Source organism: Pistacia vera, unplaced genomic scaffold (assembly GCF_008641045.1).
Source record: "Pistacia vera cultivar Batoury unplaced genomic scaffold, PisVer_v2 Contig272, whole genome shotgun sequence".
Taxonomy (NCBI): Eukaryota; Viridiplantae; Streptophyta; class Magnoliopsida; order Sapindales; family Anacardiaceae; genus Pistacia; species Pistacia vera.
The window spans coordinates 1429212-1440910 of NW_022196082.1; the positions used below are offsets into that span (position 1 = coordinate 1429212).

At 32.9% G+C, this 11699-nt stretch overlaps 1 pseudogene; it reads right to left on the bottom strand.

Annotated features, from left to right (window-relative positions):
- Positions 1-201: 201 nt before the first annotated feature.
- Positions 202-9791, bottom strand: LOC116133693 (annotated as a pseudogene).
- Between the last annotated feature and the right edge of the window lie 1908 nt (positions 9792-11699).

Sequence of the window (11699 nt, forward strand, 5' to 3'; positions counted from 1 at the left end):
ATAAAAAGATTTAATAGAATGACTCACAAGTTTAATTTTGAGAAAAATCTAAATTTTAGCAAACAAAAGTTTTTGAAACACTTATACAAGACTAAGGTGGCGTTTGGTAACGTGTCTGATAACTATTTAGTATTGGTTATTGAATAACTCTGAATGAATAAGATTGAATTAAGTATTTATGATATATTTGTTTGTAATTTTTTAAAATCTGATTATAAGTATTAAGTTTTTGTTTTTACAAATTTTAATATTGTTCTCGGAAAGGTCTAATACTTCGAGATGTTCTAGTTGACGAAACTCCAATGGGATTGGACCTTCAAGATGATTCTTTGACATTATAATATCTATCAAAGATATGATTTATTTCCTAACCATTCAACAAGATGGTTATCACTTATGCACAACACTTCCAAGGAGCAATTAGACAAACTATTTGGGATCCAATTGTAATATTGACAAGCTGGTGAGGTTAAAGTTATCTTAGAATATTTGACCTTGCAAACTATTATTTGACAATGCAAGGTGTTGTAATGAGATGCAACCCATGTCCATATGCTCAGGTATTCCTCCGGTCAACAAATTGTTGGGCAAATCCAAAGACAACAATGACTTCATATGTCACCAAACGAAGAGGGAATGCTACCAAATAAAGCATTTCTAGAAATGTTTAAATCTTGTAGCTTTGGTAGATAAGCTCCAATTTCCATTGGAATATGCCCATGGAAGGAATTGATAAATATATCTAATACTTCCAAAGACATGTGAGGATGAATTGGTAATTGCAAAGGTGAAAGAGAATTATTATCTAGATGAAGGCTTTCTAGCTTGGTATTGCTGTTTAACAACCAAACTGGAAACTTTCCCTTCAAATCAATGTTAGAGAGATAAACCACTTGTAAGTCATGTTGACTGTATAGGAATTTGGGGAATGAACCATTATACCTATAACCGAGTAATATGAGGAAATTTAATTGAAATTTTGGGGCCAGATATTGTGACTCAATTCCTGCATATATTTCATTATTATCACCATAGAAGTTCTTAAGCTTTGAGTGGTTAAAAAATGGTTCAAGGGAAACAGGGATATGAAAATGATTGTCAGAAAGTCTTAAATCTTGGATGGATGTCAGCACCTTAAGGGGAGATAAAGAGATATTTCCCGTAAAATTATTTGATGAGATATCAAATTCTTGAAGGGAAGTCAAGTTTATTAGACACCAAGGCAAGGTACCCATTAAACCATTGCCACTAATATCTAAGTGTTGAAGATGAAGCATCTTACAAATTCCTAAAATAAAAAATGTTCCTTAATAGTTACTATATGAAGCACAAGGGTAATTATAGTCATGCAAATGTTACTTAATCAATATGCTTAATAATTAGTATAGTGCACAAATTTAATAAATATACTAACTATGTGCACTATTTCTTTTTTAATAGAATTATACATATAAATTATAAATTTTACTTGTAAGGAGAGGGAGAAGTTACTAACCTTTGTCAAATAGAGTGTTACCGCTTACGCTGAGGTTACTACTTGTAATTTCAATAGATTGAAAAGAAGTCATACCCCCAATCATTTGAAGAAAGTTGTTGTGAAAAACAGTGTCGTAAAAACTTAAATTTGTCAGATTCTTGAATAAAGGAAACTCTACAAAACCACAAAAGTAAATAAAATATTATTCAATAATCTACACCAATTATTATACTATTCTAAATTGAAAAGAACATTCAATATGGTATAGGAGCTAAACTAAAAAAAAAAAAAATCAGCAGGATTAAATAAAATCTTAAATACAGATATATATGTATATTTCAAGGTTTTTGAAAGCCTTTTGACAATTTCATGTGAGTATTTAAAAATTGTAAGAGATCGTTGAGAATATGAGACTTTACCATCTTTTAAATTGATCATAAATCCTAATCTTTCTTAATTAGTTTGATTTTAAAAGGGTAATGTTGGTTGCAATTTCTTTGTAATGTGTGGTTGGATATCCAGTAAAGAGGAGTCATACATTTTATCTAGTCTTCATCTTTCTTTGTTTCTTTAGTCTCAAAAACAAACAACCATTTTAGACTTTCTATGGAACCTCTCAAACTTTACCATATCAAATAAATAATGCACCAATTTAAATTCTCAAAAAGGATATTTCAACTAAAATTTAGCCATGAATTTTGTGATCCAATTTCAATAAAATATTTTACTACATTTATATCCTTAATTTAAAAAAAAAAAAAAAGGGGCTAAAATCATACCTTTATTACATAATGCAGCATGCCCAGTAGTGGCTTGAAAAGCCCATGATTTAGGAAAATTGATGTGGGTTACAAGCACCTTGGCATTTTAGTGGAGGGCCTCCTTGGAAGTAAAACGGTTCTTTCTCATATCTCTTTCTTATATTTTCTTTTTGCATTATATAAGATATTTTTTCTCATATTTTTTATGCATCGAATATATAAATATATATATAATTTTTAAAAAGTTTTGCCCTAACATTTTATTTGTAAGTATATATATGAGTTTTACTGTAACGATTTTATATCCCTACGGGCTACAAATTAATTTTACGTTAGCAAGAGGCCCTCGTTAATTAGATGGCTACTTCTTATGGGAGGCTTGTTACTTTTCCTATTTATGCATTTGGTAATAATGTTTATTTCTGTATACGACATAATAAAATTCCAATTATAAATTATAAATTTTATTTGAAAGGAGAGGAAATAGTTACTAACCTTGGTTAAATAGAGTGTTGCTGATGCTGAGGTCACTACTTGAAATTGTAATAATTAAAGAGAAGTCATACCCCCAATCATTTGAAGAAAGTTGCTGTGAAAAACATTGTAATAGATACTTAAATTTCTCAAATTTTTGAACAAAGGCAACTCTACAAAAGCACAAAATTGATAAAATATTGTTCAATAATCTACACCAATTATTTTAATACTCTAAATTGAAAAAGAATATTCAATATGGTATAGGGGTAAACTAGAAAAAAAATTCAGCAGGGTTAAATAAAATCTTAAATACAAAAATAAAAGAAGATAAAATTACATTAATAAAGAAAGAAGAGAAATAAAGTTGTGTTCAGTTTAATAAGTGTGAAAACAAGAAAATGTTTAAAGAGAAAAAAGTTAGACTAAAAAGTAACTTTAATTAATACATCCTTAGTGATTCGGAAAATAAATGATCTATAAATCTATAAATCAATTTTCAATTCATACAACTAATCAATTCTCATCAAATTCTTTAATAAAAAAATAAAATTAATTTTTTTTTTCATTTTATTTTGTGGAAATTGTAAATAATATTGAATAAATCCTAAAAATTGTCTTTTGTCAATGAATGCATTAGACTAGAGTTTTAATTCCACTTTTCAGTTTTCTTGATCATTATTTACAAATTATGCAAACTTTAAGGTGATATAAATGCTCCAATGCTTCGAAGAAAGTTTATATGGAAAGTAGAATAATAGAAGCTGAAGTCTACTACTCTGTTGAAAAGGCAGAACAAATTTTAGGATAGTTAGTGTAATTATGATGATAATTTAAAGACAGAACAAATTAATATACTTCCTTTCAATATTATTGTAACTTAATGTTAGTAGCAACCGCTCCACTAAAGCTGCTATACAAGAATTCAATAGACTCTAGGGATGGGAATAAGCCCAATGTCTGTAAGAGACTGCTTCCATCACTAATACTCACATCGCTTAGACAAAAAAAAGTCAACTTCCTCAAACTTGTTTCACCTATGTGTTTGTGAAAATATTCAAACACAAATATCTTAAATGCTTTCTCAGATTAAAAAACAAAGTTCTTTAAATTTATTTGATTTATTAATTAGAATAAAAATACCACTCTAAATTCTGAAATGTGCTCTTTAGAGAAATATAGTACATGTGTGCTATTGTGCGTCTATGTTGGTAAAGGATGAGAAATGTAAGTTTAAATATTATTAATCATATACCTTTGGAGAATACAACTTTTTAAATCTCATTTCCTCCTATGGAGAAGCTCTCTAAGTTGCTCAAGGAGTCCGATTCTGGCAAGAGTTAAAACAGAGTGATTAAAACTAATCAAAAAGCATTTAAGAAGACTTTTAATTTCGTTAAAGGCAATGAGAAAGTCCTTTAATGATGAAAGACCAACTACAGATATGATAAGATGCTTTTAAAAACATTTTTATCATCGAAACTTAATTAACAACTTTCCTTAAGCCAACATTAATTACTTCTAGATATCCATAGCCTTCAATATTGTCTTCCTAAATGAATATAAGTTTTATCCCTTTGCCAAATATTATTCTGCTCAACTACTCTACCTTCTTTGTGTTAGTCAAAGAGTTTAATTATAGAGTCAACTAAAACCATGAGAAAATGAAGAAGATGTTTGGACTAAGTAAACTGAAGTTTCCGAAAGAATATTATTCAGAGTTTTTAATTTACTTTATTGCAATATCTCCAACTCTAGTTTGACAAAGCAAAGAGAGAGAGCCTTCAGTACAAAATAATTTTTATACATGAGAGAAATTAAAGATGAGAAGCAAGCTTACCTTGAAGATCAACAGTGCCTTTCAATCTGATGTCATCCAGATATAGTCCCTTTAATGATGAGAGAGTAGACATATATGATACACATGATAATATGCTATTGTTGAACATTTTACCGCTTAAGCTCAGACGCTCCAAGTTACTCAACCTTAAAACTGAAATTAGTCCAATAATAATAGTAATAATAATAGTCGCACATAGTTTTGTGTATCAATCTAAATATAAAAGTGATAATAAAAGTTATGTCATTTAAAAGAACATTACCATTAAAATGGTTTAGTTCTCTAAACTAATTATAACCAAGAAATAAATTCTCAAGAGATGAATGTTGGCTCAAAGCTGATAAAACGTGGTTGTCATTAAACATATTGTAACTAAGGTCGAGATCCATGAGATTAGTCAAGTGTGATAATCTTTTAAAACCTACAAAGCAATTCTTGTTAATAAAGACATGGAAGTAAAAATTTCATTATTTAAAGTGAGGATGGAAAAACCTTCATTCTCAACGCAATCGACTATGAGATTGCCATTTAAGTAAAGTGTCTCCAGTTCTAGGAAAGGAGAAAACAAAGAAACATATAGATACCACTCTCCTAATTCTTGATTTCTTGTATTGAAAAGAAAAAGTGAGGACACTCTGCCAGTTGCATTGCTACATTCAACCATTTCCCAGTCGCAACAGTCTGAATTTCCATGTCCCTCAACCCAATTTTGAAGATTGTTAGGATCATTGAAGAAATGTTTAAGTTACAAGAGAGCAGATCTCTCTTGCTTCAAACACCCCTCAATCCTCCATTCTTGTAAACAAATAAACATAAAAATCAACATTAGCCACACCTTCACACATTTTAACCCCATCTCTTAATAACACACTAATTGCGCTGCTTCTGTGACTATCAAGAGACTAGCTTTGTGCTATTTATAATATTATTAGATCTCAATATTGTATAGACTAAAAATAGAAAAGTACTGCCTTTTCAGTTAACAACTTCATTTGTTGTAGGACATAGAAGAGGTCAATAAGGGAAAAATTAATGTTGGCCCCCACTGTTGTGGAAGGAAAATTCCCAGTTGCTGCAACTAGCTCGGAAAAATCAGATTACGCGGTTTGAGACTCCTCTACCATAACTAATTCAATTAAGTAACATCAGATTGTTAAATAAATTATATAAAACATTTTATTTTTATATTGTCATATAGTGTGTTGTTCAAGTGAATCAATTTCTTTATATTTAATAATTTTAATTTATATACATCTGGATAGTATATATGAAAAGGTATAGGCGCATATTGAAATGAAGTTATTTATTAATCACTTCTGAAGATAAATTACGAAAACAATACTTGGTAATATTTTTTATGAGTCAAGGTCAAACAAAGTAACAAGTTTTTTGGAATCTCTCAATACATTATTGCTAGCAGTCTTTTTCTACCCAATTGTTTTCTTCAATTATAATTGATGAACAATTCAATTTAGGTTTTTAATCCTATTACATTAGACAGATTAGTGTTCATAAGATCTTTCGCTCCTTTTTTTTCAAAGATTTATTATAAGTTTATATCCTTGTTTCCATTGTGTCTGAAGTAAGCTCAAATTATCATATCCTCTCCAGCTTAATTTTATTGTTTTTTGTTCTTGTGGGTATTGGCTATTGCAATTTTCAATTTCTAAATGGTTTTTTATTCTTGTAGGACCAAGTTGTGGAAAAACCAATTGTCACAACTCATAACATCTATTTCATGAAGACTTACTCAAATATCATGACTCTTGAAACTTAATGCAATTTCCATACTTGATTTTCCAAGGAAGCAAGAAGTCTACCCAAAATTTATTTAATGTAGGGCAAGTTGTGGAAGAAAGGTTGGAAAAACCAATTATCACGGCTCAAAGACATCAATTTCATGAAAGCAAATCCAACATAAGAATAGACTTTGACATTATCATTTTATCTTATTTTAATTATTAAAACTATGTAATTTAATATAGATATTACTCATATATATGCACATGATGAATAATATGGTTTTATATTTGTTCAATTGTTAAACAATTAACATTTATTATATCATTTATATAAATAAAGCTTATTATATCTATAATTTATAAAAATGCTCCAAGTAAAAGAATATATTGATAGGACTCATCCTTGATAGAATTTGAGGTGGGCTTGACTCCTTACCCAATAAGGCCTTGTTGAATGGGATGATTACCCTCTCTTATAAACCAGTAGCTTGAGTGTGCCTAGTCGGTGTGGAACTCCAACACTCCCCCTCACAGTCAAGCCCATATGTTGGGTCATGCCTATTGACGAAGGTAGTTGTTGACTCTAACTCCTCACCCGCTAGTCAAACACTCAGCTCAATTGAACTTGGACTCTGACACCATGATATAATTTAATAAAATAAGTGTCTTTGTCAATATATCTGCAATCTGCAACTTTGATGGCACATACTGAATAGTCAGATTCTTGGCAAGATCTTGCTCTCTAATGTAGTGAGCCTCTATTTCTATATGCTTTGTTCTTGCATGGAAGACTGGATTTGAAGCTAAGGCCCCGACACTTATATTGTCACACCAAATAACAGGTTTTATGTGTAGATTAAGGCTGAGTTCTGAGAACATACTTTGAAGCCATATAACCTCTGTAGCAGTTTGTGCTAAAGCCCTGTATTCAGCTTCAGTGGATGACAATGCAACAACTTTTTGTTTCCTGAAGCTCCACTAGATCAGGTTAGGACCAAGATAGACGCAATACCTACTAGTGGATCTTCTATCTTCAACATTACTACCCCAATCTGCATCAACAAAACACTCAATATGAAGTGAACTTGTTGGTTTAAACTGGAGCCCAAAATGCAGTGTCCCTTTAATATATCTAAGGACCCTTTTGCAGTCTTGCCATTGCAACTTAGTTGGGGATTGTAAAAACTGATTGAGTCGATTAACTGTGAAGCTAATATCTGGTCTAAGTAGTGTTAGGTACTGTAAAGCTCCAATTTTGCTGCGATATAGGCTAGGGTTCTCAAATGGAGCACTATTATCACTACTAAGTCGAGTACCAACAGCCATTGATGTGGAACATGGGTGAGCATCCATCATTCTAGTTTTAACAAGCAAATCTGAAGTATATTTAGACTGCCTAAGGTGTATACCAGCTACTATTCTGAGTGCTTCCAAGCCTATAAAATACTTGAGTGACCTTAAGGTTTTCAAGGCAAATTGAACATTCAAGTCTTCCAACAACTGAGTGATGTAGGCTGCATCAGAACTGACATAAGTATGTAGTTTACTTAAAATAAAGGATTCAATGCAGTGTGATTGATCAGAATATGTCACTAGAGTAGTTAAATCAACTTCAATTTGACAAGTTGGCAAAGTGTTGGAGGAAGGAATAACAGGTAGTTGGGAGACTAAATTATGATTGATTAAGGTAGATGGGGAAGAGTTTGGTTGATTGGCATGTAAGGTAGGTCTGGATTTTATAGTAGCAGACTCACGTGCAAGTAAAGGTGAACTATCACTAGAATTATCAGGAATCTGAGAAGCAATAGGTGAAGATAAATCAAAAGTATGTGAAGGAGATTTACCTGCTGCTGAAGAGTGAGCACCAGTTGCTGGAGTATGTAGGAAAGTCTAAGAGCCAGTTACTACTTGGGGGACAGGGCTTGCTGGAGATGAGGTATGTTGTAAAATGATACAAGGCAATGTTGATGCATTATTGTGACAAGAGCCAGTTGGATTTGATGAAGGATCAGAGTTAGGTAGGACAGGTGACTTATCAAAGATTTGAGAAAAAAGAAATTCATCTTCATTGAATTGGACATTAAGAGTGATGAAGATTTTACCATCAGCCCTTAAACATTTATAACCCTTATGAAGTAAACTATACCCTACAAAGACATATTTAGAGGAACGAAAATCAAATTTGTGACTATGAAAATTTTGAAGGAAAGGAAAACAAGAACAGCCAAAGACTTTAAGGCTGTCATACATAAGAAGTTCATTGAAGAGTTTGTGATAAGGAGTGTCATTATTTAAGACAGCAGTAGGCATTCGATTGATGAGAAAGGCTGCTGTTTCAAAGGCTAGCCACCAGTATTTTAAGGGCATAGAGGCATGAGCTAACAAGGTAAGTCCTGTTTCAATAATGTGCCTGTGTTTCCTCTCACTACGGCCATTTTGTTGGTGAACATAGGCATAAGAGTATCTAGTTTGAATACCATTTTCAGTGAGGTAAAGAAGTAGAGTTTTATCACCTTCCTGATCTGATTAGAGGCACTTTAGTTTTGTCCCAAATTGCCTCTCAACAAGGTGATGAAATTTAATAAAAGTTTATTTAACTTCGGCTTTAGTCCTAAGAGGAAACAACCAGGTGAAGTGACTAAAATCATCTAGAAACTACATATAAAACTTGAACCCTTCTACTAAAGTGACTGGGGCAGGACCCCACACATCACTATGTACTAAAGATAAAGGTTCAGTGGCATGAGATTGGGAAAAAGGGAAGCTGCTTTGATGAAGTTTTCTTAGCTGACATGCATCGCAAAAATTAGACAATTAGGTAGGCAGATTTTTGTTTGTAGTGTGAGAAGTGGACTTGGGAAGTGTTGATAATATTTTATGCAGAGTAGTAGAGTTGGGATTACCCAATCTTTTATGCCAAAGCATGTGTTGATGTGAATGTTTGTCAACAGTCAAACAATTAGGTTCGGATACAACAAAGGTTCTATTATCAGAAGTACAAAAAGGAAGAGCAAACTTTCTTTCATTAGACATGCAATATGCAGTGTGCTCAATAGTTGGTGTATTAGACTTACCTAAAGATCCATCATCATGTGTTTTAGTAATATTGAAGATAGAACAAGCATTGGAGTATACAAGAATACATTGTAACTCATAACTAGAACAAAAAGGATTACATTGTGCTGTAGAAACATAAACTTTATCATAGCTAACATTCAAAATTGCAGCAGAAGTTTTATTGACATTTTCAACTAACTCTAGAGATTGATTGGACAATTGAGGTATGGACACAATTTTTTTTTAAGTCCACACACAAAACTACATACTTTTGTCAGTCCTGATACAGACCTACACACTACTCAATCCTAATCCATCTTCACCTATTCTCATCCAATTTCATTACCTACTATTCCACCACCATGTACTCTACCAAGTTGCCAACTAGAGGTTGATCTTACTGCTTCACAATTCACCAATGTTCTACCCTTTGCTCCCATTAATTCTCACCCTATGCTTACAAGAGCTAAAGCTGCTGCTGGTCATACTAATCAAAGATGTGAGTCTTTGGATCATGTTGTTTACCTTACAACCAGTCAGCCCTTTATAGAATCAGAACCTGTGATAGTTGCTGATGCACTAAAAAACATAGTTTGGAAATAAGCTATGCAGGCAGAGTTTGATGCTCTAATTAGGAACAACACCTAGACTCTTGTCCCTCCTACTGCATACATGAACATTGTGGGCAACAAATAGGTTTTCAGAACAAAATTGAATGCTGATGGTACCCTGCCGAAGTACAAAGCTAGACTAGTGGCTAAGGGATTCCAGTAGACCCCTAGGTTAGACTACTTTGAAACTTTTAGTCCAGTTATAAAGCCATCCGCCATCAGAATAATTATTACTTTAGTAGTGACCAATGCATGGGATATCCAACAAATTGATGTCAACAACGCCTTCCTTAATGGAGCTCTAAGTGAGACAGTGCTCATGCAGCAACCAAGTGGTTTTGAATCAACTGCTTACCCCTCATTCGTATGCAAGTTAAACAAGGCTCTATATGGCCTTAAACAGGCCGTTAGGGCCTAGTTTGATAAACTCAAGGCTACTCTCCAAGACAAAGGCTTTCAAAACTCAATTTCATATTCAAGTTTGTTTGTTCTTAAAAGATCATCAAGGCTAATCTATGTTCTTGTTTATGTAAATGATATACTAATCACGGGTTCTGATTCAGCCTACATCACTCAATTGTTGGAAGACTTGAATGTTCAATTTGCCTTGAAAACCTTAGGGTCACTCAAGTATTTTCTAGGTCTGGAAGCACTCAGAACAGCAGCTGGTATACACCTCAGGCAGTCTAAATATGATTTAGATTTACTTGTTAAAACCAGAATGATGGATGCTTACCCATGTTCCACACCAATGGCTGTTGGTACTCGACTTAGTAGTTATGATAGTGCTCCATTTGAGAACCCTAGCCTATATCGCAGCACAATTGGAGCTTTACAGTACCTAACACTAACTAGACCAGATATTAGCTTCACAGTTAATTTACTCAGTCAGTTTTTACAAGCCCCAACTGAGTTACAATGGCAAGCCTTCAAAAGGGTCCGTAGATATATTAAAGGGACACTGCATTTTGGGCTCCAGTTTAAACCAGCAAGTTCACTGCATATTAAATGTTATGCTAATGTAGATTGGGGTAGTAATGTTGAAGATAGAAGATCCACTAGTGGGTATTGCGTCTATCTTAGTCCTATCCTAATCTAGTGGAGCTCCAAGAAACAAAAAGTCATTGCATTGTCATCCACTGAAGCTGAATATAGGGCTTTAGCACAAACTGCTATAGAGGTTGCATGGCTTCAAAGTATATTCTCTGAACTCAGCCTTAATTTACACATAAAACCTGTTATTTGGTGTGACAATATAAGTATCGGGGCCTTAGCTTCAAATCCAATCTTCCATGCAAGAACAAAGCATATAGAAATAGATGCTCACGACATTGGAGAGCAAGTTGCCAAGAATCTGACTATTCAGTATGTGCCATCAAAGTTGCAGATTGTAGATATATTGACAAAGGCATTGTCTGCTGTTCAATTTGCTAAGCTAAGACAGAAACTAAACGTGATTGCATTGCCTTGTGCTACACACTGACTATTAATGTCTTGTTTTTGATACTCCACCTGCTTGAATTCAGTTCAGAAAGCTGGAACGAATACAGAAGTCCCAAACAAAATAATGCAGTACAACATAAAACACTGCATAGTCATTTACTGTCTGCTATGATTTTTTTTTTTTTTTTTGTTGGTTGGTTGCTTACTCAGCTACTTTAAATCAGGATGTTGATCAAAGAATGTTAAAGAAGAACTGATGTAGTAGCAAAAGAAGAGAGTTTAGTTTGAGAGGGG